Genomic DNA, 25,416 nt, shown 5'->3' on the forward strand with positions numbered 1-25,416 from the left:
TTCCCTGGATCTGCAGCCGAGGATCCCTGCAACTTCCTTCCCCAAAGGGCATCTGTCGTGGCCTCTGGCAGTGGCCTCCACCTCACCCAGTGACCTCTATGGGATCCCAGCTTGTGAGCTGGGGTATCCCCTCCTGCTGGTCACAACTGTTAGCTCAATACAGACACTATCCCTTCTGGAGGCTTGGCCGAAAACCATCCCTACTTTCCATTTTCAACACAGTTTGAGAAGGGGAGGCTCCTTCTGTCCCTGTGGGGTCCCTGAGTTTGATGTAATGCCAACACCCCATACGCTGGAGAGCAATGACGTAGGAAGTCAGGCAGTCCACTTTAGAACTCAAGCAATCGACATTCAATATGAGCCAGTTTTTGTTATCGCAGTAATAGTTCTCAGTGAGATAGTTTCTCTACAGAACTTCTAACGTATGGGGTAAAGAAAAAAAAAGTATTGCTGGAAGATGAAAGATTTTTTAAAGTGTCTTGTTGAAACTCATTAAAGGAAGTAAAAGGAAACCGATTACTTGTTCGCCTTCTTGGTTCCTGTCCTTGGTCAAAGAGCACCAAGGTTCCTGTTAAGTTACTTAAAGGTTCTCCTGGCCCCTCCACCCACACAATCCTAGGGAATTCCTCGGCCCTCTACTTTCCAAATTTGTAATCATATCCCTGGGTGTGTCTATACAGCTTGTTAATTCAGTTTCAAAATCCACAGCATTTTTTTTTAAACAAAATGAGATAGTTACATTCTTTAAATGCCAGCCATGAAATCATCACGTGAAAAAAAGAACAAGTTAGATTATATATACATAAATTGAATAAAATTTTCTCCTTTTTTAAGGTGTATGTTGAAGACATGTTTAAGAGTGTTTCTAAAGAAAAGGCCTTAGGGAAGGAGCCCCATACTGTGTCCCACAGTCTGATGCTCTGTCCCTGTGCTGTCAGTTCTTAAGCTACACTCTAGCTATGACTTGCGTCATGAACGCCACCTCCCCAAATGGGCACATTAGATGCAGAGACAAACTTCCTTTATAACTCAGTGAATTTTAGTCACACCAGAAAAATGATCTAACCTGTCCAAACATGCAACTTCTTTCTTCCCCCATTAACTAAACCCCCTTCTTTAAAAAAAAAAAAAAAAAAAAAAGATTGGAGGGTCAAGTTAAAATCCACCAGATTTCAGGTTAAACTCTCAGGGTAGCATGATTTCAAATTCATAGCAGCCTTCAGTTTTCTGTATTTTCCTATATTTATCCCAAGTAAACTTCCTGGACCATAATATTTAGGGAGAAATTAAAAGGGTTTTATAGTATAGTATAGTATAGTATTAAGTTCCAGAAATTCTCAGTTTATCAGGGTTTACTCTGAGCTCAATGTCCTACAACGTCTACACGATACAAGTACGTGAACAAGAAGGATTTGAAATACAAAAAACCCTTAGCTCTGTGTCATAAATAAATTTGGGTAAAAACGCAAGCCTTCCACTGAATCATCTCGGCAAAGATGGCCCATCTTCTCTGCAAGAAGCAACCTAGGAATCAAGGGGGGACACCACAATCATTTGTCCATTCAGAAACACAAATACAGTGGTAAGGAAGAGCTAGGACTGCACTTACCTTTCCTTGGCCAGGAGGACAGACATTCCCACCAGCTTAGCAAACTCTTCTGATGTCTGGGATCCCTTTTCTGAAACCTACCAGAAACACAGCAGAGACAAAAATGTGTTAATTTAGTCCAACTAAGTACTCACCTAGGGAGACTGTCTACCAGGATACTCGGGAAGTAATTTACCAAATTTCTTACTCAAATCCAAAGAATATTCACTATAAACTAAATCCTCTTCACTAGTGTTTAATTCTACAAATGCCGAAGGACGGAGAGAAACACAGTAGAGCTGAAAATACCAAAATATGGTGAAGCCATCTACAATGTAATGAAGGCTCTATACTGAAATGAAGAAGAACTCTTTGAGATTCTAAAAAGGAACATGTAACAAATTCTAAATGAGTGCATATTTCATGCTCCAGTAAAGGAAACATATATATAGGTTAAGCTTTAAAATATATGGTAGAAATATCAAGTCTTAAGCCTCAACTTCCTCATCCTCACCTAGTTTAAAGTAAGTGTAATAAATACGAATTATTCAAATTAAACAGGCTCACCACAGAGGCTATGAAGGCAGTAATATTTCAAGTCTCCTAATGAGTAATAGGAGTAGTTTGGCCAGTAAAATCCATCTAAACTACAGCTGCTTTTCATGTATTTTCTTAATATTTTATTTATTTATTTAAGATACAGACAGTGAGAGAGAGCATGAGCAAGGAGAGATCAGAGGGAGAAGCAGACTCCCTGTGGAGCTAGGAGCCCGATGCGGGACTCGATCCCAGGACTCCAGGATCATGACCTGAGCCGAAGGCAATCGCTTAACCTACTGAGCCACCCAGGCACCCCTGCTTTTCATATTTTTTGAAGCAATTATTCTGTAAAACAACCTGTGATGTTTTATAATACCACTTACGTAGGTGTTACTCAAAGAAAAAATTCTGTCAGGGGTCACATTCTGATCAAGAAAGTTAAAAACCTGTCCGTGAGACTGAGCTTCAAACAAAAAGACAGCACCTCACGAATTCCAGTTCTCCTTGGTTAAGTTTCAAAAACTTGAACAATGTAATTTTGATTAATATTTATTCACTGTTAATAATAGGTGTTTTTGGCTAGTCCGAAGGTGGTGAGTTATCTCAACTGATTATTCAGTTGAGATAGCAGTTACAGATCGAACAGTTACAGTTACAGATCGAACTCCTTGTTCTACTCTTTCCCCCTTCTCACTACTGTACTTGACTAGTAAAAAAAAGTAAAAAAAAAAAAAAGTAGGTGTTTTTAATTGGGTCTACAAACATTACTTTTTAGTAAAGTTAAATTCAAAAGGAAATCCTGTTTCTCAAGTTGCTAGGCATTCAGGTCTTGGTGGGCTGACTGATGAGGAGGAAACGGGGTTCACATACTGTCTCCAAGGCTCAGGCCACCATTTCCTCTTCCTTATGGCTCTGAAGCTCAATTACCATGACGCCACTGTCAAAAACTCGGAGCCTAAAAACCACAGATGGGAGAACAAAGCTGTGAATATCTAGGATCTTCACCCACTAAGGAGGTGTAGCTACAGCATAACTAAAAAGCTCGCGAATAAGCACTTAATGAAAGTATGAACTATAATCCACATGCTGAAGAAAATATGTCTGGCTCTCTTTAATGAACCTGGGGAGAGGAAAATATAATGCACAGCTGAACATCTATACTTTTAAATCTCCAGAAACTAACACAAGATGTCTAGCAGAGGGGCTGGTAATTCTGACCTCCTAGGAAGAGCCCACATTCCTCTGTCACTGCCCCCAAGTCAACAAGACTTGGACCACTAGCCCTGATAAGGTGGCAAGCCAGGATAAGTGAATTCTGTTCATTTCATTCCAAGAGGGGCAATATGTTGGCTCACCACACAGACGGCAGGCCCGGCAGGCCCGGCAGGCCCTTCCTGTCTACTCTGTATGGAACAGTGGCTCTAGTTGGCAAGCTTCCCGCAGAGGTTCTTTTACCTGAGAGGTAATTTTAGCGCTTCCAGCATCTTGCAAGCATTCACTAAATCTTCTGGTAAGAGCAACTAATAGGAAAAAAAAAAAATCCAGTTTACACTGCAAATTAATAGAGTGATGTTATATAATTATAATGATCACTAAAACACAAGAGGAAACTTAACAATTATCATCTATCTGTGACTTAATCTCAGGGTCATGAGTCAGGCTCCAGGCTGGCCCATGGAGTCTAGTTAAAAAAAATTTTTTTTAAATAAAAACATAAAAATTATCATTTATCAGGGATTTTAGGTGGCTTCATCACTATAAGGCAAAAAGAATTAATAAAGAAGCAAAGCAGCGCTATCTTACAGAAAACAGCACAAGCCATGTGTGTAATTTTAAAATTAATAAAATATTAGTAGTCATTAATAAAATAAAAAGGAACAGGTGAAATTAATTTTAACACATGTGTTTCATTTAACCCAAGAATTCTAAAACATCAATATATAATCAATATAAAAATTATTAATGAGATATTTAACTTCTTATTTGGTACAAAGCCTCCTACATGTGGTATATAATTGACACTTCTAGCATAGCTCCATTTGGATTAATTGTATTGCAAGGTCACAGTTGTCACATGTAGCTAGCTAGTGGCCAGCCTTCCAGACCACACAAACTTAAAGAATCAGCCTAGCATGGTGGCTGACAAGTACAGCTTTGAGTCACCCAGAACGGCTCCAGAGGCAGCCCGGCCTGGGGCCACATGCCTGTCAAACCACTGTTTCCAAGGCACAACCTTGGTCAAATAAGTGAATCTTTGTGAGCCTCAACTTCCTCATCTTCATATCATGCCCTTGAGCATGAGTGAGAGAGGCTACCTCTCTGGGGTACCACGAGAAGAAATGGGGCAGTGCGTGCAGAGCGCCTGGTTCATAGTCAGTACTCACTGATAGCACTCACGGTGACCAGTCAGATGAAGACACAGCAGAGGCTTAGATATACGGCGCTGCAGTAAGAGCTGGAGGGACAGGTCTATGAGCTATTCGCACAGAGGCGACTACTGACACCACAAAACTGTGTTTGACTAAAGGGCACGAAGAGTGCACGGACAGAACATGGGGGGCCAAGGACACATGGGTGTGAAGAGACAAGGAGGGTTAAAGAACAGCCACTGCTGATTCAGAGCCCGTGGAGGAGGGCAGCTTTCCCCCGGCTTCTCCACACACCACCTGTCTCCAACCCAGTGAATCTAAAAACAGTCGACAACCCCAGAGAAAAGACATCATACACAGGCTTATTAATCACAATATGGGCACGGAATAGTAAAGCCAGAAGGTATCAGTCAACCCAAATTCCCATTTCAAAGGTAGGGAAACCGAGTCTCAGTGAGGGTCAGTGAGCTACTCCAGGTCACTCAGCACAACACTGGCACACCACACCGCTACTGGGATAGTTCTGGTGTTCTCAACCCTTCCTCAAATTGTATTCACTTTGGGGAATTTGTGTTATATTAAGAAAGTCTATATGTAGTTAAAGAACATCTAAATGTTCTATTCTTACTTCCATTTCTCGAGCTCGGTTTACTAAACAGTACACCTCCGTGAGTGACATTATTCCCCCTTGTTCCTGTTAAAATATGGAATTTAGCAAGTATTAGGTTATAATTAGAACCAGTTGGCATTTCTTTTTTTTTTTTTTTTTTTGCTCAAAATGAAAGTTTCTTGACAGTGTTATAAATGCAATCTCAATTTGATTCTCTGTCCATACAAAAGTATGAATTTCTATTTCATTAATAATACTGAACTAATGTCTTAACAGTGATAGAATTTTTAGAACATTTAAAAATTACATAGGATCCCATTTTTACATCATAATTCTGATGTATTATCATGCCTTCTATTTTGTCCGTAAAACTTTTAGAGGATACAGTGCATTGACGTGGTAAAACCAAGGCACAGGATACAGTTACAAGAAGTATATATAAACCTTAGTTAGCACTTTGTGCCAATTTTGGAAACATTTAGAGGAGATCATAAAGCCTGAAAAATTCTCACATCCTATTATGATTTACAACTAATTGTGCAATAAACAGACTATTAACCACCATTCCATTACTAAATATACGGCTATCACTATACAGGCTGTAGGCAATTGAAAAAAGTTTCCAATATTAAAACCTGGTATAAGTAGGTGGTTGATGTGGATATTGTGCCTTGTATTAGCTAGATAATTGTCTTAAGTTTCCATTTTAATTTGCAATGTATATGGCAGTTATCAATCTTTATGCTATCTTCATTACATAAATGGTGGTGTGGGGGGGTGGTTCTCCAAAAATTAAATCCCTTCTCCCTACAAAAGACAGAAGATTTACAAGAAGGAAACCATGTAAGAAATGCACAGATAACATTAATAAAATCCAAATATGGACTAAAGGGTTGAATTCTAATCTACCAGGACATTCTCTTAATTTAGGGTGAGGAGCTAACACATTCCTGTGACAATTCATTAGTTTATTAATTTAAAAAAAAATCACCATGACATTTTTCAAAATAGTAAAGTCTTGGCTAGAGCGTCAAGCATTGAAGGAAAGTCGTTAAGTCTTTTCATTCATAAAATGAAGAGGGACAAAAGCCTTTCCAAATTTAGGGGCTGGGAGGCTATTCCATTGAATTTAGAGAAATGAAATCGAGTGGCAAAAATTGTACTTAATACTTTTAAAGGAAGTGTTTTCGAGACTTAAGGTAAACATTTAGACCCATGAAAACACATTGCTTGGCACATGCACGCCATGAATAGAACACTTCTGAAGGCAGTGACCGCCTGGCCACGGCGGCACCTGGCTCTTGCCCCACCAGCAAAACACTTCTGAGGTCCTTGTCCCAGCTCCCCTCACATGGGGGCCTCTGGCTTCTGCATCTGCTGGATTTGCTTCTGTAGCTGGTCCTTGTCCAACTTCATCTTGGCTTCAAGAACTTGCCTGAGGGATCCTATGCTTTCATAGATGGCCGTCAACCCAGCACCAACTTCTGCTTTCATTTCCTTCATGTCCTCGTTCATCTGTAACTCCAGCTGCTGATGCGCCCATGCACTTTCTCTTCTTCCTGTTTTGTTCTCTGCACTTCCATATTCTTCTTCTGACTTTCTTCTATTTTGTCAAGTCTGGCTGACATCTGGCTGAGCTTCTTCTCCATGTCCCTTTCGCTGGCTCCACTGTTTTCCTTAACGACCAAGGAAAGCTGATCAATTTTCTATAAAAGTTCTTTCTCTATCCGTTCTTGTTCCTGTTGCAACCAATTCCGTGCAGATAAAATCTCATTACTGAGTTCCTCAATCGTACCTTTAAATTTTGTATCCAGAAGTTGAAGCTGGTGGTTACTATCTCTGTGGGACATCTTCAGTTTGGTGCTTTGCTCTGATATCGACAAGTCCACTCTGTTCAAAAGCTGAGAAATCTGTCCCTCTGCATCTTTGATTTTTGTTTCCAAGATAAGTTTGGCAGCTTGCTGTTCTTTGTTCAAGTGCTGGAGCCCCTCGTAAGTTGTTTTGTGCTCTGCAGAGAGTCTGGCTATGCTGGCGTCACATCTTGCCACTCTTCCCCGCAGGTCTCCCAAACCCAAGAGCTGACGCATCTCCAAGGTCTTTAAGGCGGAATTCGTTCCATAGCTGATGTTGTCCCGGGCCCGGATCTGCTCCTGCAGTACCTCGATATCCCGATTGAGCTGCTTCACAATGGCAGTTATGTTTCTGATGTGCTCCTCCAAGAAGAGCCTGGCCAAGCGGTCGCCGCCCCCTTTGTTCTGCATTTTCGGCAAACTGCCAACAATGTTGTCCTTAATCCGGAAGGCGTGCTCCACAAGGGCCGCGGTTGTCTTCCCGTGACAGAGGATCCTATCTTCCAGTTGTTCCACGAGGCTTACAGAGGAGTAGGGTGCCATGGTCAGGGACTGGCTGCGTCGGGGCATGGTTCTAACTCGCCGTAGATGCATATTTTCCATATATTATACCTTTCCTCAGTGACGAGAGAAGGAAATGCAGTGTTCCGTTGGGCCATTTTCCTTTTAATAATTTACATCGGCGCGGGGGGCGGGCGCGCCGCGGCTGCCCAGGTCCTCGCCGGCGCGGCTGGGTGCGGCGGCCGCTGGCGCGGGCTGTGCGGGGCGCCCGGCTGCGGGCCCGCGCCGCGGGGAGCGCCGTCCAATCAGCGCGCGCCTGCCGCCTAGCCCGGCGCGCGGCCCGGCCGGGTTCGCGGCTCCCGGGGCGCGCGAGCCGCCGCGCGCCGCCCCAGCCGCTTCCGGGCGCCTTGCCTGGACGCGGTTGCCGTGGCAGCCCGAGCTGGAGGCTTTCCCCGCGCACCCCAGTTGGCATTTCTTAACAGAAATCACAATCAGAGTAAAATCAGGAATCATAGAACTTCCTAAGAAGTCTTTAAAAACTAAATATACACACAGGAAAACCTAGTCAGATACATGAAGCATTTCCAATTCCGTATGTGGATTTTAACATCATTATTACTGTTTTAACATTTGCTTCAATGAGAAGAGGGCCTCTACACCACGTTTCAAAAAGTGTATTGAAATGGTTTAAGTTATTACAACTAATAAATGAGTAAACTATGGAATTAAACAGGAATATCACCACTGTAACCCCAAATGAAGTTAACAGATCTAGCTATTGACTAGCTATTGACTATCTAGCTATTAGGGGCTGCTGCTACATCACAAAAAAAAAGACAAACAGGCACTATGTACCCCTTGATGAAAATGCACAGCACCCTCTATGAAATATTCAACAGAAAAAAAAGAAAAAAGAACTTCTAGCTTTAAATTCCAGTCTATAAGGAATACAAGGGGCAGGGAAGTATGTCAAAATAAAATCAATAAAATCTGAGACACTCTATAAAATAAACCACTAGCTTCTTTAATAAATATATTATGTGGGATAGAAAAAAGAGATAAGAGAAGGGGAAACATGGAATTAAAAAAAAAAAGGCATTGAGAGAAAAATCAACCCATTGCAAGGTATCCTGATTTGAACAAACTAACTGTAAGAGAAAATGTGAATACTAACTAGATATCTGAAAATACTAAAAAATTATTTTTCACTTTTCCTGTGTGAAATGGGATTATAATTACATCTAAAGCATGTTTATCATTGTAATTACATACTGAAAAGTTTACAAAGTGATGCGATGTCTGGGATTGCTTTAAAGTAATGTTGAATGAAGGCTGCTTACACACGAGCCTGGATAACAGGCACACAGGGATTCATTATACTATTCTATTTTGTCACGATGGAAATACTTCTTTTTTTTTTTTAAAGACCTTATTTTTTTAACAGACAGAGATCACAAGTAGGCAGAGAAGCAGGCAGAGAGAGAGGGAGGAAGCAGGCTTCCTGCCGAGCAGAGAGCCCGATGTGGAGCTCGATCCCAGGACCCTGGGATCATGACCTGAGCCGAAGGCAGAGGCTTAACCCACTGAGCCACCCAGGCGTCCCCACGATGGAAATACTTATTAAAATAAGCGTTTTAGGGCGCCTGGGTGGCTCAGTGGGTTAAGCCGCTGCCTTCGGCTCAGGTCATGATCTCAGGGTCTTGGGATCAAGTCCCGCATTGGGCTCTCTGCTCAGCAGGGAGCCTGCTTCCTCCTCTCTCTCTCTCTCTCTCTGTCAAATAAATAAATAAATAATCTTAAAAAAAAAAAGGCGTTTTAATGAATGGAGTTTTGATTGCCTGAGTAATGTCAGAAGATATATCTGTATTATGAAATGATTAACAGCACACTTGTATTAACATCCAAACATCTAAATGTCTCTAAACATCTCGAGATCATATATTTCCTTTTGAAAATCAGAGATAAGAAAAGCTTTCTATCAAAGAGACTGAAGAAGTTACAGATACCTGAGATGGAAATTGAAAACAATGTAGATTTTGACAACAAATCCACGAATAAGTACACTAAACTGATTTAATATTCCTAAAAGGAAAAATAACATGTGGGTTGAATAGTAGCAGCACTGGGAAAGGAACATAAAGCTGGTGTTTAGCTTTCCGATGACTTGGCAGTTACTTAACACAACCGAGAGCCTGCCTGCATTCTGTTTTTACCTCTAGCGGTGCCTGCAGCATCCCAGCCAGCTGCTTGGCCAGCTGCATGTGGTACTGTGTGCCCCAGCCGTAGGTTTCCCTGGTAACTGGGTTAGCTATTCCCATGCTCAGCAAATAGGACTTAAACCTGATGGTCTATAAGTAGAGAAGAAAATGCACAAAAAGACAAATACGTGACATTCATCTCTCCACCCCAACATTTGAAATCTTTCCACTGTAAACTCCATTCTACTAGTTATTTCTGTATCCACCCATTTCTTCCACCTTGTTCCTATAGTATAAACTCGAAGAAACTGGATTTCTAGGAGTTCCCTGCATAAAGCTAATTAATTAGTCTTCTTCCTTCTCCTGTCTTGATATTTCATACTTCAATGACCTCACAGGTCTGGAGTGAGAAGAGGGTTAGGAAACAACTGTGCTGTATTTAATGCCAACCAAATGACAGAGCCAAAAACTTAGAAAGGAACGTGGCTGGGATCAGTCTGGAGACAAATTTAATGAAACAAATATCAAACATATGGTTATGTATAAAACAACCACTCCTTACACATTTCACTATCTCGCTTTTCCACACTTCAAGAGAAGGTACTGAGGTATCTTTTAATCCTACGGGCTGACTTTTTCTTTAATACTTTCATATATCCACAAGCCCTAACAGAAATCACTACATTAAGAAAGAAACTGCTGACCCACCAAAACATCACAGCATTATTTGTCCAATCTGGTTTCTAATGCCTTAAAAAGGCAACCTAGTTACCTCATCTTCTGTGATATCACCTTGCTTGTCTTTGATCTTATTAGCAATTGATTTTGATAACTCCACCATTTCCTTAGCCTGTCAAGAGAACAGTAAAAGACTGAAAAAAATCATGTCCCCAAAGTGTCTGCTTACAAAACTCCTATCATAACTGGTAGGAATCCAACAGGTGTAAATTACACATACCTTGACCATTAGCTTGCTGAGGTCTTCAAAGGCCTGAAATGAGAAATGAGTTTTTGTTGGAATCTCTCTAAAGAACTAAAATGTTTTAAAGCAACAGAATACTCTATTTTCTTCCCTTAGACAAACATTTTTGAAAATGTCCTACAAATATCAATTTATACAATTTTTTTAAAATTTATATAAATATTTACATAAGTAATAAACCCATCTTATTCTAAGAGTTCGATTTAGCCTGTTTCCTGCTCTCTCTCTCACTCTCTCTGCCTACTTGTGATCTCGCTCTGTCAAATAAATAAATAAAATCTTTAAAAAAAAATGGGGAGATAAACCATGTAGTTCAAAGAACAAACTCAGGGTTGCTGGAGGGGATGTGGAGTAGGGATGGGTTAAATGGGTGGTGGGAATTAAAGAAGGCACTTGTGGGGATAAGCACTGCGTGTTAAATATAAGTAATGGGGGGGCGCCTGGGTGGCTCAGTGGGTTAAAGCCTCTGCCTTCAGCTCAGGTCATGATCCCAGGGTCCTGGGATCGAGCCCTGCATCAGGCTTTCTGCTCAGCAGGGAGCCTGCTTCCTCTTCCTTCTCTGCCTGTTTCTCTGCCTACTTGTGATCTCCATCTGTCAAATAAATAAATAAAATATTTAATAAATAAATAAATAGATAGATAGATAGATAAAACTGATGAATCACTGAATTCTACTCCTGAAAACAATACTACACTCTATGTTAACTAACTTGAATTTAAATAAAAAATAAAAATTAAAAATGCTCAACTTTACACCAGTGTGAAAGTGATAAGCATTCAGTAGACCTCACACTTTGAAGTGTGAATTTTGATCTTTTCCCAGGCTAGTGATCTGATGTACAATCATTTTCATCAGCTGCAGTTCCCAGCAGCTGTGTGATCATGAGTGAGTACAGTTGATACCCTGACAACAATTGTGTGTCTGTATAGCCATGTTTGTTTTTTCTACTCAGTGCAGTATTCAATATATTACATGAGACATTCAACACTTTACTACAAAATAGACTTCCTATCAGATGATTTTGTCCAACTATAGGATAATGTGTTTTTGAGCACAATTAAGGTAGACTAGGCTGCTTTGTTTTGTTGACGGTTTCCTTTGCTGTGCAGGAGACTTTTATCTTGATGAAGTCCCAAAAGTTCATTTTTGCTTTTGTTTCCCTTGACTTTGGAGATGTATCTTGAAAGAAGTTGCTATGGCTGATGTCGAAGAGGGTTACACTGCCTGTATTCTTCTCTAGGATTTTGATGGATCCCTGCCCATGTTGAAGTCTTCCATCCTTTTAGAGTTTATCTTTGTGTATGGTATAAGACAATGGTTAAGTTTCATTCTTCTGTACATAGCTGTCCAAGTTTCCCAGCACCATTTATTGAAGAGACTGTCTTTTTTTCCACGGGATATTTTTTCCTGCTTTGTTGAAGATTAGTTGACCATAGAGTTGAGGGTCCATATCTGGGCTCTCTACTCTGTTCTGTTGGTATATGTGTCTGCTTTTGTGCCAGTCCCATGCTGTGTTGGTGATCACAGCTTTATAATAAAGCTTGAAATCAGGCTATGTGATGCCCCTAGCTTCGTTTTTCTTTTTCAACATTTCCTTGGTGATTCGAGATCTTTTCTGGTTCCATACAAATTTTAGGATTGTTTGTCCCAATACTTTGAAAAATACCTTTAGTATTTTGATTGGGATGGCGTTGAAGGAATAGATTGCTCTGGGCAGCATAGATATTTTAACAATGTTTATTCTTCCAATCCATGAGCATGGAATATTTTTCCATATTTTTGTGTCTTCTTCAATTTCTTTCATGAGTGTTCTGTAGTTCCTTGAGTAGAGATCCTTTACCTCTTTGGTTAGGTTTATTCGCAGGTATCATATGGTTGTTGGTGCTATAGTAAATGGAATCGATTCTCTAATTTCCCTTTGTATATTTTCATTGTTAGTGTAGAAGAAAACAACGGATTTCTGCACATTGATTTTGTATCCTGCCACATTACTGAATTTCTGTATAAATTCTAGTAATTTTGGGGTAGAGACTTTTGGGTTTTCTACATAAAGTATCATGTCATCTATGAAGAGAGAGAGTTTGACTTCAGAAGATATTTGTAAATGACATTACAGATAAAGGACTGGTATTCAAGATCTATGAAGAACTTCTCAAACTCAACACCCAAAAAACCAATTAAGTAAAAAAATGATCAGAAGACATGAACAGATGCTTCTGCAAAGAAGACATACGAATGGCTTACAGACGCATGAAAAAAAGCTCAATTATCATTAGCCATCAGGGAAATTCAAATTAAAACCACATTGAGATACCTCCTTACACCAGTTAGAATGGCAAAAATTGACAAGGCAGGAAACAACAAATGTTGGAGAGGTTGCAGAGAAAGGGGAACCCTCTAACACTGTTGGTCAGAATGTAAGTTGGTACAGTCACATTGGAAAACAGTATGGAGGTTCCTCTATTAAAAATAGAGCTGCCCTATGACCCAGCAATTGTACTACTGGGCATTTACCCCAAAGATACTGATGTAGTGAAAAGAAGGGGTACATGCACCCCAGTGTTCATAGCAGCAATGTCCACAATAGCCAACCCATAAGGAGCTGAGATGCCCTTCAACAGATGAATGGATAAAGAATATGTGGCTCATATATACAATGTAAAATTACTCAGCCATCAGAAAGGGTGAATACCCATCATTTGCATCAACATGGTTGGAAGTGGAGGGGATTACGCTAAGTGAAATAAGTCAAGCAGAGAAAGACAATTATCATATGGTTTTACTTATATATGGAACATAAGGAATAGTATGGAGGACATTAGGAGAAGGAAGGGGAAAATGAAGTGGGGGAAATCAGAAGGGGAGATGAACCATGAGAGTCTATAGACTCCAGGAAACAAACTGAGGGTTTCAGAGGGGAGGGCGGGTGGGGGAATGGCTTAGCCTGGTGATGGATATTAAGGAGGGCATGTATTGCATGGAGCACTGCATTATACACAAACAATGAATCGCAGAACACTATATCAAAAAATAGTGATGTACTGTATTGTGACTAACATAACATAAAAATGAAAAGGTAGGCTAGGCTAAGTTATGATGTTGGGTAGGTTTCATGTATTAAATGTATTCTTTACTTTTAATATCTTCAATCAAAAATGGGTTGGTTGGGAACTAACCCCATCCCAAGTCACGGAATATATGTAGTCAGAAAGAAACTGCCTTGAGAGAGATGAGCTCAATGATTATCAATTGAAAAAAAGTATCCATTTTATTCATCTCTTAGACAAACAGAAAAATAAAACATTTTTCCCCTTGGAATAATATGTATACAATTATATAAATATATATTATATACAGTGTACAATAATTTATGTTATATATTAAATAATAGTTATAAATATTATATAATAAATTGATATTACTATATTAGGCTAATATATTTCCCTCTTAGAATAATACATGTTTAAATATATATCATATATTACATAGTATGTAATTTAATGTAGTTTACAATTACATCATATTTACAATTACATTAAATTATATGCAGTATATTTTATTCTATTTATAAATACATATTGCATATATATTTATGTATATACTCATCTCTTAGAAACACAAAAATAACATTTTCCCCTTAGGATAATATATGTGTATTTATATGTAATATATGTTAAACTACACAATATAGGATATATAATTATGTATATAAAATATGGAGTTATATACAATACATTTAGTATATGTTATAATATGTAAATATACATTTCATTTATGGACATACATAATAGAAATTCATCTTCTATAGAAACAGAAAAACAAAACCTAGAAAAATAGATGTATATTTAGAAATAGTTATATATATAAAAATATAACATGTATATATTAACACGTACCTTTAATCAAATTAAATATACACAGTATATAGTTTATATAAGTACATATTTTTAGTTTATACATTATGTAATTATATTATAAATTCTATATATTTATAAACTATAAACTAGATAATTTATATATATCATTGAGTTGTATATTATATATAATAGTTTTTATATAATCATATAAAATGTTATATATTTTACATAAAACATATTATATTGCATGCTATATTATGTATACTATATATTGTAGGGGATATACTATATTACATATAAACACATATTATTCTAAGGGGATAAATTTTATATTTTCCTATAAGAGATAAATATAGGTAATATATATTTATAAGTAGTATGGAACTAACACAAAACCATATAATTCATATGGTAAAATGTTGAAACTTTGACCAAAATATTAAAACTGCTAAACCTGTCAGAAAAAGACAAGACAAAAAGCTTTCGTGTATATCTATAAACTAAAGGTGACACTCTCCAAAGGTTTAAAGATTGTAATTGCTACTTCCATTTAAAAATTCGAATTCTAGGGGCATCTGGGTGACTCAGTTGGTTAAGTGTCATGTTCTCAGGGTCCTGGGACTGAACCCTGGGTCAAACTCTGGGCTCATGGAGGAGCTGGCTTGAGGGTTCTTTCCTTCTCCCTCTGCCCCTTCCACCACTCATGCATGTGCACGCTCCTGCTCTCTCTCCCTCTCTCAAATAAATAAAATCTTTTATAAAAATAAAATAAAAACTTTAATTCTAAATTAAAAAAAAAAAAACTACATACAAATCGAAATTTAACCAGAGGCCCCTGCCCCCTCCAAAACAAAAAACCAGTACTAAGCAAGACCCAAGACCCAGAACAGCTCATAATTTACAGTTCTGCATGAACAGAACTTATCCCATAAAGTACTTTATTTTACAATCTGCTTATCTTATGGAGCCAATTTTGTCCACTTTGTTTCATTAAAATTTCATACAGTGTAAAAGTAGAACTGTACATAATAATCCATCTAAAACTTCTGTAACATCGTCATTATTTTCTGTAGATGATTCTGAGACTGTCTCATTCTACTGGTATTGGACCCTACTCATTCTTTTGTCTCCTGGCAGTTACGACTACTGCTTCCAAGGCCTGTATTTTCACTGCCTTCAGGAAATAAATCTTTCTCAGCTTGAAACAGATGAGGTTCATCCATTTGATTATTTTTCCTCAGAAGTTTCATCTCTTCATTCATATTTAAATTTTCCCAGTCTTTCACCATTGAGTATGATCTTTATTTCCTTTATCTGTTTGATCTTCTTTTTCTAGCTCCTTTAGATATAAGGTTAGATTGTGTATCTGAGACTTCTACTTGAGGTGGGCCTGTATCGCTCTAAACTTCCCTCTTAGAATAGCTTTTGGTGCACCCCAAAGATTTTGAACCGTTGTGTTTGATTTTCATTTGACTCTGTGTATCTTTTGATTTCCTCTTTAATTTCTTGATTGACCTGTTCATTGTTTAGTAGCATGTTATTTAATCTCCATGTATTGGTGATCTTTCCAGATTTCTTCTTGTTGTTGATTCTTAGTTTCATAGCTGTAGTCAGAAAAGATGCATGCTATGATTTGGATCTTTGTGAATTTGTTGAGACGTGTTTTGTGGTCTAATTTGTTCTCTGTTCTGGACAACATTCCATGTGTACTTGAAAAGAATGTATATTCTGCTGCTTCAGGATGGAATGTTCTGAATGTATCTGTTGATTCAATACGGTCCCATGTATTATTCAAAGCCATTGTTTCCTTGATGATTTTCTGTTTGGATGACCAGTCCATTGATGTAAGTGAGGTGTTAAAGTCCTCTACTACTATTGTATGACTCTCAGTTACTTCTTTTATGTTTGTTATTAGCTGCTTTATGTATTTAGGTACATAAGTATTTACAATTGTTATATCTTCCTGTTGGATTGTTCCATTTATGATTATATAGTGTTCTTCTTTGTCTCTTGTTACAGTCTGTTTTAAACTCTATTTTGTTTGACATAAGTATTGCTACCCTAGCTTTCTTTTCACATGCATTTGCATGCATTCTCCATCTCTTTACTTTCAATGTGCATGTGTCTTTAGGTTTGCAATGAATCTCTTGGAGGCAGCATATAGCTGGGTCTTCGTTATTTTTTTCCATTCCATCTCTTTATGTCTTTTGATTGGAGCATTTAGTCCATTTACATTCAAAGCAATTATCGATGGATATGTATTTGTCATTGTTATTTGTTTCATGGTTGTTTTGGTAGTTCTCTCTTTTCTTGCTCTCTTCTCTCACAATCAGCTGGCTTTCTTTAATGAGATACATTTGGAGTCCTTTCTCTTTCTTCTTTGCATGTCTATTACCAGTTTTTGATTTGTGGTTACTGTTAGGTTTATATGTAACATCTTCTGCATATAATAGACCATATTGAGTCAATGGTCACTTAAGTTTGAATTCATTCTTTACTCCTCTCCTCTCCACAATTTAGGTATGTGGTGTCATACTTTACTTTTACTTTCTCAGTATGCTCACTGTTTTTTATAGTTATACTTACTTTAACTCCTTTTGTGCTTCCCACTTTTCTTACTCCTGCTGATTTTTGAAATTCCATGTTTTAAGTACCACTGGTTGTAAGAACTCACAAAATTAGGCCCTTCTGGTTTTCAAAGCCAAATGTAATGGGGATTCATCTTCCCTACATGGGGTCCCTGATGTGGAGGTTTGTTTTTCTCCCCTCACCATACCTGCAGCACCCCTCCCTCCTGCAGACAGTTGTATGAGTCTCTTTAGCTCCAGACCATGTCTCTGTCCTTACTACCCTCTTTCAGTGGCCCCTTCTCTACATTTAGCTGTGGAGTTTGTTCTGCCAGTCTCCGTGCCATTTTTTTGGGTTATTTACACTGATGCATTTATTTAGTTTTATCTGTGTGAGGCGATGAGCTGAAAGTCCTCCTACTCTACCATCCTCCCCAGGAGTCTTTGATATTATTTTAAATGGTATTTTAAAGTTTTGTTTTCTTATTGGCTGCTGTGATATATAGATATCCAGTACACTTCATAAATCCATACATTCAACAGACACATGAGAAGATGCTCAACATCACCCACGACCAAGGGAAATGCAAATCAAAACCACAATAACACCTCACACCTGTCAGAATGGCTAAAATCAACAACACAAGAAACAACAGATGTTGGTGAGGATATAGCAAAAAAGAACCCTGTGCACTGCTGGTGGGAAATACAAACTGGGTGCAACCACTGTTGAAAAGAGTGTGGAAGTTTCTCCAAAACAAAAAATAGACATATTCTGTGATCCAGGTATCTACCCAAAGAAAACAAAAGATACTAATTCAAAATGATACCTCTAGGTTCAACCATGTTGTTGCAAATAGCAGTATCTCATTCTTTTTTATGGCTCAGTAATATTCTATGTGTATATATATACCACCTCCTGTTTAGCCATCCATCTTTTTTTTTTTTAAGCCATCCATCTTTTGATGGACGCTTGAGTTGTTTCCATATCTTGGCTTTTATAAATAATGATGCAGTAACCATAGAGGTACAGATAACTTTGTGAATGAGCATTTCTGTTTTCTTTACATAACCCAGTAGTGAAATTACTGGATCATATGGTGATTCTATTTTTATTTTTTTTCAAGAACCTCTGTACTCTTTTCCAAAGTGGGTGTACCAGTTTGCATTCCTACCACCAGCGCACAAGGGTTTCTTTTTCTCCACACCCTCACCAACACTTATTTCTTATCTTTGATTTTAGCCATTCTGACAGGTATAAAGTGATAGCCGATTGTGATTTTGATTTGCATTTCTATTTCATCTTTTCATGTCTGGGTTGGCCATCTCTATCTTCTTTGAAAAAAATGTCAATTCAAAGAAAAGGTCTATTCAGGTTTTCTGCCCATTCTTAATGGAATCATATTTTGGGGTGTGTTGACTTGTATAAGTCCTTTATATATTTTGAGTATTAACTCCTTATCAGATATATCATTTGCAAAGATCTTCTTCCATTCACAAGGTGGCTTTTTAGTTTTGTTGGTGGTTTCCTTCACCATACAAAAACTTATTTGGAATAGTCCTAATTGTTTATATTTACTTTTGTTTCCCTTGACTGAGGACACATATCTAGAAAGATGTTGCAATGGCTGATGTCAAACAGTTTACTGCCTATATTTTCTTCAAGAAGTTTTATAGTTTCAGGTGTCACATTTAGGTCTTTAATCCAGTATATTTATTTTTGTAGCAAAAAGGAACAAAATGACCATTCTTTTGCATATAGCTGTCCAGTTTTCTCACCACCACTTATTGAAGAGACTATCTTTTCCCCTAGTGTACATACAGTCTTGACTCCTTTGTCCTAGATTAACTTTCCCTATAAGTGTGGATTTATTTCTGGGCTCACTAATCTGTTCGATGTGTCCATTTTTGTACCAGTACTGTATTATTTTGATTACTATCGCTTTATGGTATACCTCATAATCTGGTTTGTCTTCAATTTCTTTCATCAGCATTTTATAGTTTTCAGAGCACAGCTCTTCCACCTCTTTTGTTAAGTTTATTTCTAGGTTATTTTATTCTTTTTGGTGCAATTGTAAATCAAATTGTTTTCTCTTTCTGCTACTTCATTATTAATTGTACAAAAAAAACAATTTCTGTGCATTAATTTTGTGTCCTGAAACTTTATTGAATTCATGTATTCTAATTGTTTTTTATTAGGGTTTTAAGGTTTTCTCTGTATAGTATCATGTAATCTACAAATAGTGAAAATAACTTCTTCTTTACCAAATTGGATGCTTTTTTTTTTCTCTTGTGTGATTGCTGTTGTTAGAGCTTCCAGGAGTATGCTGAATAAAAGTGGTAAGACTGGACATCCTTGTCTTGTTTCTGATCTTAGAGGGAAAGCTCTCAATTTTTCACCATTGAGTATGACATTAGCTGTGAGTTTGTTATATATGACTTTCACTGTGTTGAGGTATGTTGTTTCTAAACCCATTTTTTTGGAGAGTTTTATCATAAACGGATGTTGAATTTTGTCACGTGCCTTTCTGCATCTGTTGAGATGATTGCATGGTTTTTATACTTCATTTTGTTGGCTTGGGGTGACTTATTTGCAAATATTGAGCCATTCTTGCAAACCTGGAATAAATCCCACTTGATCATGGTGAATGTTCCTTTTAATGTATTGTTAAATATGGTTTGCTAATATTTTGTTGAGAATTTTTGCTTCTGTGTTCTTCAGTGATAATGTTCTGTAGTTTTGGGTTTTTTTTGTAGTGTATTTGTCTGTTTGGGTATCAGGATAATGCTGGCCTCATTAGGCTGTACTTCAAAGCTATACTTTCTTTGCTATTGTTTTGGAATAGATTGAAGACAATAGGTATTAACTCTTTTTTAAATATTTGGTAAATTCACCTATGATCTGTCTGATCCTGGAATTTGTTGGGAGTTTTTTGATTAGGAATTCAATTCTGTCAGCAATAATTTGGTTTTTGAATTTGTATGTCTTCCTGATTCAGTTTAGGATGACTGTATGTTTCTAGGAGTTCATCTATTTTTTTTCTAGGTTATCTGATTTTTTGACATGTAATTTTTTTGTAGTACTCTATTATAATATTTTGTACCTCTATGGTGTTCTTTGTTAACTCTTTTGTCTCTGGTTTCATCCAGTTCCTTTTGTTTTCTTCTGTTGATCAGTCTGGCTGAAGATTTATTGACTTTTTTAATGTTTTGAAAGAATCAGTTCTTTGTTTCGTTGGTCTTCCCTATTCTTAAAGACTCTACTTCATTCATTTATGCTCGATTTTTATTAAATCTTTCCATCGACTAATTTTGGACTTTACTTTTCTTTTTCTAATTTTTTTAGGTTTTCAGACTGAGGTTTTTCTTATATCTTTGGGTTGGCTGGTATCTCTATAAATATCCCTTTTAGGTCTCTTTTCTCTGGGTCTCAAAGATTTAGACTATAGTGTTTTCATTTTCATTTGTCTCCATATATTTTTTAATTTGCTCTTCATTTTCTTTGTTGACTCATTTATTGCTTGGTAGCATGTTGTTTAATCTCCACCTGTTTGGTTTTCCAATTTTTTTTCTGTAATTGGTTTCTATTTCACCCCATTGTGATTAGAAAATATACACGATATGATTCAATCTTTTTAAATGTATTGAGACTTGTTTTTTTGGCCTACCATGTGATCTATCCTGGAAAACATTCTGTGTGCATATAAAAGAATTTGTATTCTTTTGTTTTTATGTGGCATGTACTGTATTTATCTGTTAGTTCCATCTGACCTACTGTATTGTTCAAAGACACACTTTCCTTATTGATATTCTGTCTGTATGATATATCTATTTAAAAAGTGCTGTGTTAAATTCCCCTACTATTATTGTATTACACTTTCTTCCTTTACAGGTAGTAATATGTGCTTTAAGTATTTAGGTGTGCCATTGTTGGGTACATAGATATTTATGATTGTTGGATCATCTTGTTCAATTGATTCTTTATCATTATGCAGTGCCCTACTTATTCTCTTGTAAGTCTCAACGGTCTGATTTTTGTGATATTAATATTGTCACCTTGGGTTTTTTTTTTCCACTTCCTTCTGTATGAAATATGTTTTCGATCCATTCACTTTCAGCCTGAGTGTGTCCTTATATCTGAAATGAGTGTCTTGTAGGCAACATGTAGATGTGTTTTGTTTTTTATCCATTGGTCCACCCTATGCCTTTTCATTGGGGTGTGTAGAGCACTTATATTTAAGTAATTATTTTCAGTGTGTACTAAATATCATTTTGATTGTTTTCTGGTTTTTTTTGTGGTTCTTCTCTGTTACTTCTTCTCTTTACTTAAGATTATAAATTTCTCTAGTGTTATTCTTGAATTTCATTCTCTTTTTTGATAGCCTTATGGGGTTTCCCTTTTACGTAACTTTTTGCTTCGCTCTGACTGCCTTTAAAATTCTCTTTATCATTAACATTTGACATTTTAATTATTCTGTGTTATGGTGTGGCCCTCCTCGGGTTCATCTTGCTTGGAATTCTATGGTTCCTGAACCTGGCTATTACTTCCTTCCCAAGGTTAGGGATGTTTTCAGCTATTATTTCTTCAAATATATTTTCTACTCCTTTCTCTTCCTTCTGAGGCCTCAAATATGCAAATGCTTACTTATTTGATGTTGACTGAGAGATCCCTTAACCTATGCTCATTTTTTAAAAATTCTTTTTTTCTTTTTGCTATTCAGCTATCTTCTAGATCACTTATGTGTTCTGCATTTGCTAACTTACTATTGATGCCATCTAGTAGTTTTTCATTTCTGTTATTACATTCTTCAACTCTGATTTGTTCCTTTTTGTTTTCTCTTTGTGGAAGTTATCCCTGAGGTCTTTCACTTTTTTCTCTAGACCAGTGAACACCTTTATGACCATAACTGTAAACTTTTTATCAGGCATATTGATTATCTCTGTTTCATTTAGTCTTTTTCTGAGGTTTTGTTTTGTTCTATTATTTGAAGCATATTCCTCTGCCTCCAATTTTGCTTGATTTTCTGCATGTGCTACTATGATTAGAACAGCTACTTATCCGAAACTTGAAGTAATGTCTTGTGTATGGTTGTCCCTTGTGTACACTGTGTGTTCCTAGTAACTTTGAGGGGCTGGCTAGAATTGTGGCTTGTGTGATCTGTGGGTACTGGGGCGCTCCATGCGGGGGCTGCATCCTGGTGGGATGGCCATAACTGAAGTGTGTCTGAGTCAGGTCATTTCTGGAGCTGTCCACATAGAGAGAGCACCCTGGTAGCACAGCTGAAGGTGAAGTGGCTGTAAGCAGAGGGTCTTAGGGCTCTACACACTGAGAGAACGCTTACAAAATAGTTGAAATGGGTGAAAGCTAGGTGTCCCATGGCTCTCCATGCAGATACTGCTGAGGTGGAGCACAAGCTTAGGGAGGTCCTGGTGCACCCTGCACAAGCGGCACCCCAGCAAGACAGCTGTTGAAGTCGGTATCAGTGAGGGTGCCTCAGGTTCTCCACACACAACTATTCCCTGTCAGAACTATTGAAGCTGAGGTGGGTGCAAGCCAGTGTGTCCCAAGGTGCTTACTGCAAAGGGCTCCCTGGCAAGTTAGCTGGAGCCAAAGCAGCAGTGAACCAGGAGGTCCTAGCACACTCTCTGCAGTAAGTGCTCTAGCAAGCCATCTGAAGCCAATGTGGTGGGGGCCTGCAATGTTTCAGGGTGCTTTGCATGCATATAACTTGATACAATGGCTGGAGGTGTAGTGGGTGCCTAGCAGGAGTGTCCCAGTGTGTGTCATACTAGGGCCATTTTGATAGAATGGCTGGGGCTCATGTGGGCTAGGGGCCCAGGGCTCACTGGGGCTCTAAACCAGCTTGGATGTGTAAACTGGGCTTCTATCTACACTATCTACGTAGAAGGGGAGCATGAACTGTGACACTCAACAACCTGTCCAATCTCGAGAGATTTCTAGGAGCTTCCCTAGCATTTGGTGGAGTTCTGGGGCTACAATTTTTTTTTTTTTAAATCCTAGTTGCCCTTTTCAACCATGGCTTATTTTCTTGCCTCAAGGCAGATGAATCTCTAACTGAACCCTCGGTATTGTCCCTCCCCTCTATGGTTCACAGTGTCAGAGGTGGGGCTTCCCTTCATTGCTGTGCCTCCCTCTCTCTTGCAGTTCTCTATGTAGTTTCTTATCTTTTGTTATGCAGAAACTGTTCAGTCATCCTTTAGTTCTTCAGAAGGAGCTATTCTATGAATATTTGTAGATTTGGTGTGGCCATGGAGAAGGTGAAGTCAGGGTCTTCCTACATCACCACTGTGGAATGGAATCTCAGTTTCGCTTATCAGCTACTCTATAATGACCTTACCTCGCTGCTCCATAATGACCTTATGGCCATCCCACCAAATACCTGGGGTATGTGGGGTAACTCCTATCTGCTCCCTATGTTTTCATCCTTTATTAGGCTAGCCTGGGTATGTTCTTATGTAACGGCAAAAAGGCAAGAGCCAGAGTGGTATCTATAAAGGTTTTTGAAGTTACTTGCTTTATGTCATTCCGTTGACCAAATAAATTCATATGATAGAGCCCTATAGGGAAGGATAAACTATTTGAATTATTCATGAAATCATTTAAGGCAGGGAAGTTTTTCTTTACATGCAAAAATTTAAAAACAATAACTAGTCCATATTCATAGTCTTGAGACTTGAGCAGTCAAAATCAATTTACAAAAGTTCAAAAAGGGGGGCACCTGGGTGGCTCAGTAGGTTAAGTCTCTGCCTTCGGCTTGGGTCATGATCTCAGGGTCCTGGGATCGAGCCCCGAATCAGGCTCTCTGCTCAGTGGGGAGCCTGCTTCTCCCTCTCTCTCTGCCTGCCCCTCTGTCTGCTTGTGATCTTTCTCTCTGTCAAATAAACAAATAAAATCTTTAAAAAAATAAAAAGTTCAAAAAGGTCTTAAGGAGAGTGTAAACCATATCTTATCTAGGTTATGTTATTTGTAAGTAAGACATGATTCTACTACTCCCTTGACCAATTTTTAAAAATTTTCCAAACTGCTATTTAATGTGGAAACTACTTTATTCATTCCATAATGGGAATAGTTATGAAGTAATTTGAGCAGGGTCCATTGAATAGATTATGGCACTTCAGGATAACCATCTTCAAATTGCCAGAATCCATCTCTAGGAATAGAGCATCCTTTGCCAATATTACTTTTCAGTAGCTTGGGCTGAGAACTGTGAGTTAATTACAACTTGTCTAAATGAATTCATTTTTCTTTGTAGATTTAGTGATGATAAATATAAATTTAGCAACACTTAATATTGGCTAGGGTATTAAAAAGCCATAAACTTCGGGGTGCCTTGGTGGCTCAGTGGGTTAAAGCCTCTGCCTTTGGCTCAGGTCATGATCCCAGGGTCCTAGAATCGAGACCCGCATCGGGTTCTCTGCTCAGCAGGGAACCTGCTTCCTCCTTGCTCTCTCTGCCTGCATCTCTTCCTACTTGTAATCTGTCTGTCAAATAAATAAGTAAAATCTTTTTTTAAAAAGCCACAAACTTCATTAAGTATGTAAGTCAAAGAAAAGATATTACTCTTGGCTTCTAGAGTGTTCTCTAGACCACTGAGGTTGTTGTTGTTGTTGTTGTTTTCAGTTCTTAGCACTTATCTCCTTGGGGTATTGACAACATTCTAGTAAACCATGATCTTTTTACCATTTTTAATAGACATAATAGAAGAAGAGGTCAGAAATCATCAGTTTTCATAAAACTCATGAATCATAAACCTCCCCCCAAATCATATCTACTATCCATATGAATATTTACCTTACTCTTTTGCCAGAGTGCAGGCTTATGTCTGAGCTATTAGTTCAGGTACCTGGGCTGACTGAGAATGAGGCAGTGGAGCTATGCTGGTGCTTGCATTTTCAATGATAACATATCCTGGACTGAGCATGTCTTTGTTGTTTTTAAGATGAAAGCCATCTACAAACTAACAACTTGGACTAGAGGATGTGAAATTCAGATATCGGCATAATTAATTTCTGAGAGAATATAAAGTGGCCATGTAGTTCCCCTTCACTCTTAAGAGGGAATAAATGTGCAGGATTGGATTTTGAACAGTGGATAGTAATATGGAGAGCAATGGACAGTAATATGTAGAGCAAACAGATTTAATATGCAGCAAATTTGCTAATATAAATATCAAGTGTTTCCAAGAAGTAGCAAGATTGGACATATGTGGGAATAAGGAAGCAAGCACTATGGTGGAAGTGTCAACAAGTGTGGCCAGTGCTGCCACGGTATGCAGGCAAAGAGGTTGCACTTTCATCTCCAGATCATGGAATGTGCTAAGATAGACAGTAG

The 25,416-nt window shown here is 38.1% G+C and overlaps 2 pseudogenes across 2 annotated transcripts; both read right to left on the minus strand.

The window, feature by feature from the left end:
* Positions 1-1,218: 1,218 nt before the first annotated feature.
* On the minus strand, positions 1,219-23,452 carry LOC309858215 (vacuolar protein-sorting-associated protein 36-like; annotated as a pseudogene). The gene is made up of 9 exons: positions 23,423-23,452; positions 10,615-10,689; positions 10,429-10,506; positions 9,672-9,806; positions 5,126-5,191; positions 3,584-3,648; positions 2,999-3,083; positions 1,610-1,686; positions 1,219-1,524 (listed from the first exon to the last, which is right to left on the minus strand). The product of its transcript is annotated as a vacuolar protein-sorting-associated protein 36-like (transcript).
* On the minus strand, positions 6,055-7,700 carry LOC309858214 (protein FAM81A pseudogene; annotated as a pseudogene). The gene has a single exon. The product of its transcript is annotated as a protein FAM81A pseudogene (transcript).
* Positions 23,453-25,416: the final 1,964 nt, after the last annotated feature.

Source organism: Mustela nivalis, assembly GCF_964662115.1.
Source record: "Mustela nivalis genome assembly, contig: HAP1_SCAFFOLD_2033, whole genome shotgun sequence".
NCBI classification, from domain to species: Eukaryota; Metazoa; Chordata; class Mammalia; order Carnivora; family Mustelidae; genus Mustela; species Mustela nivalis.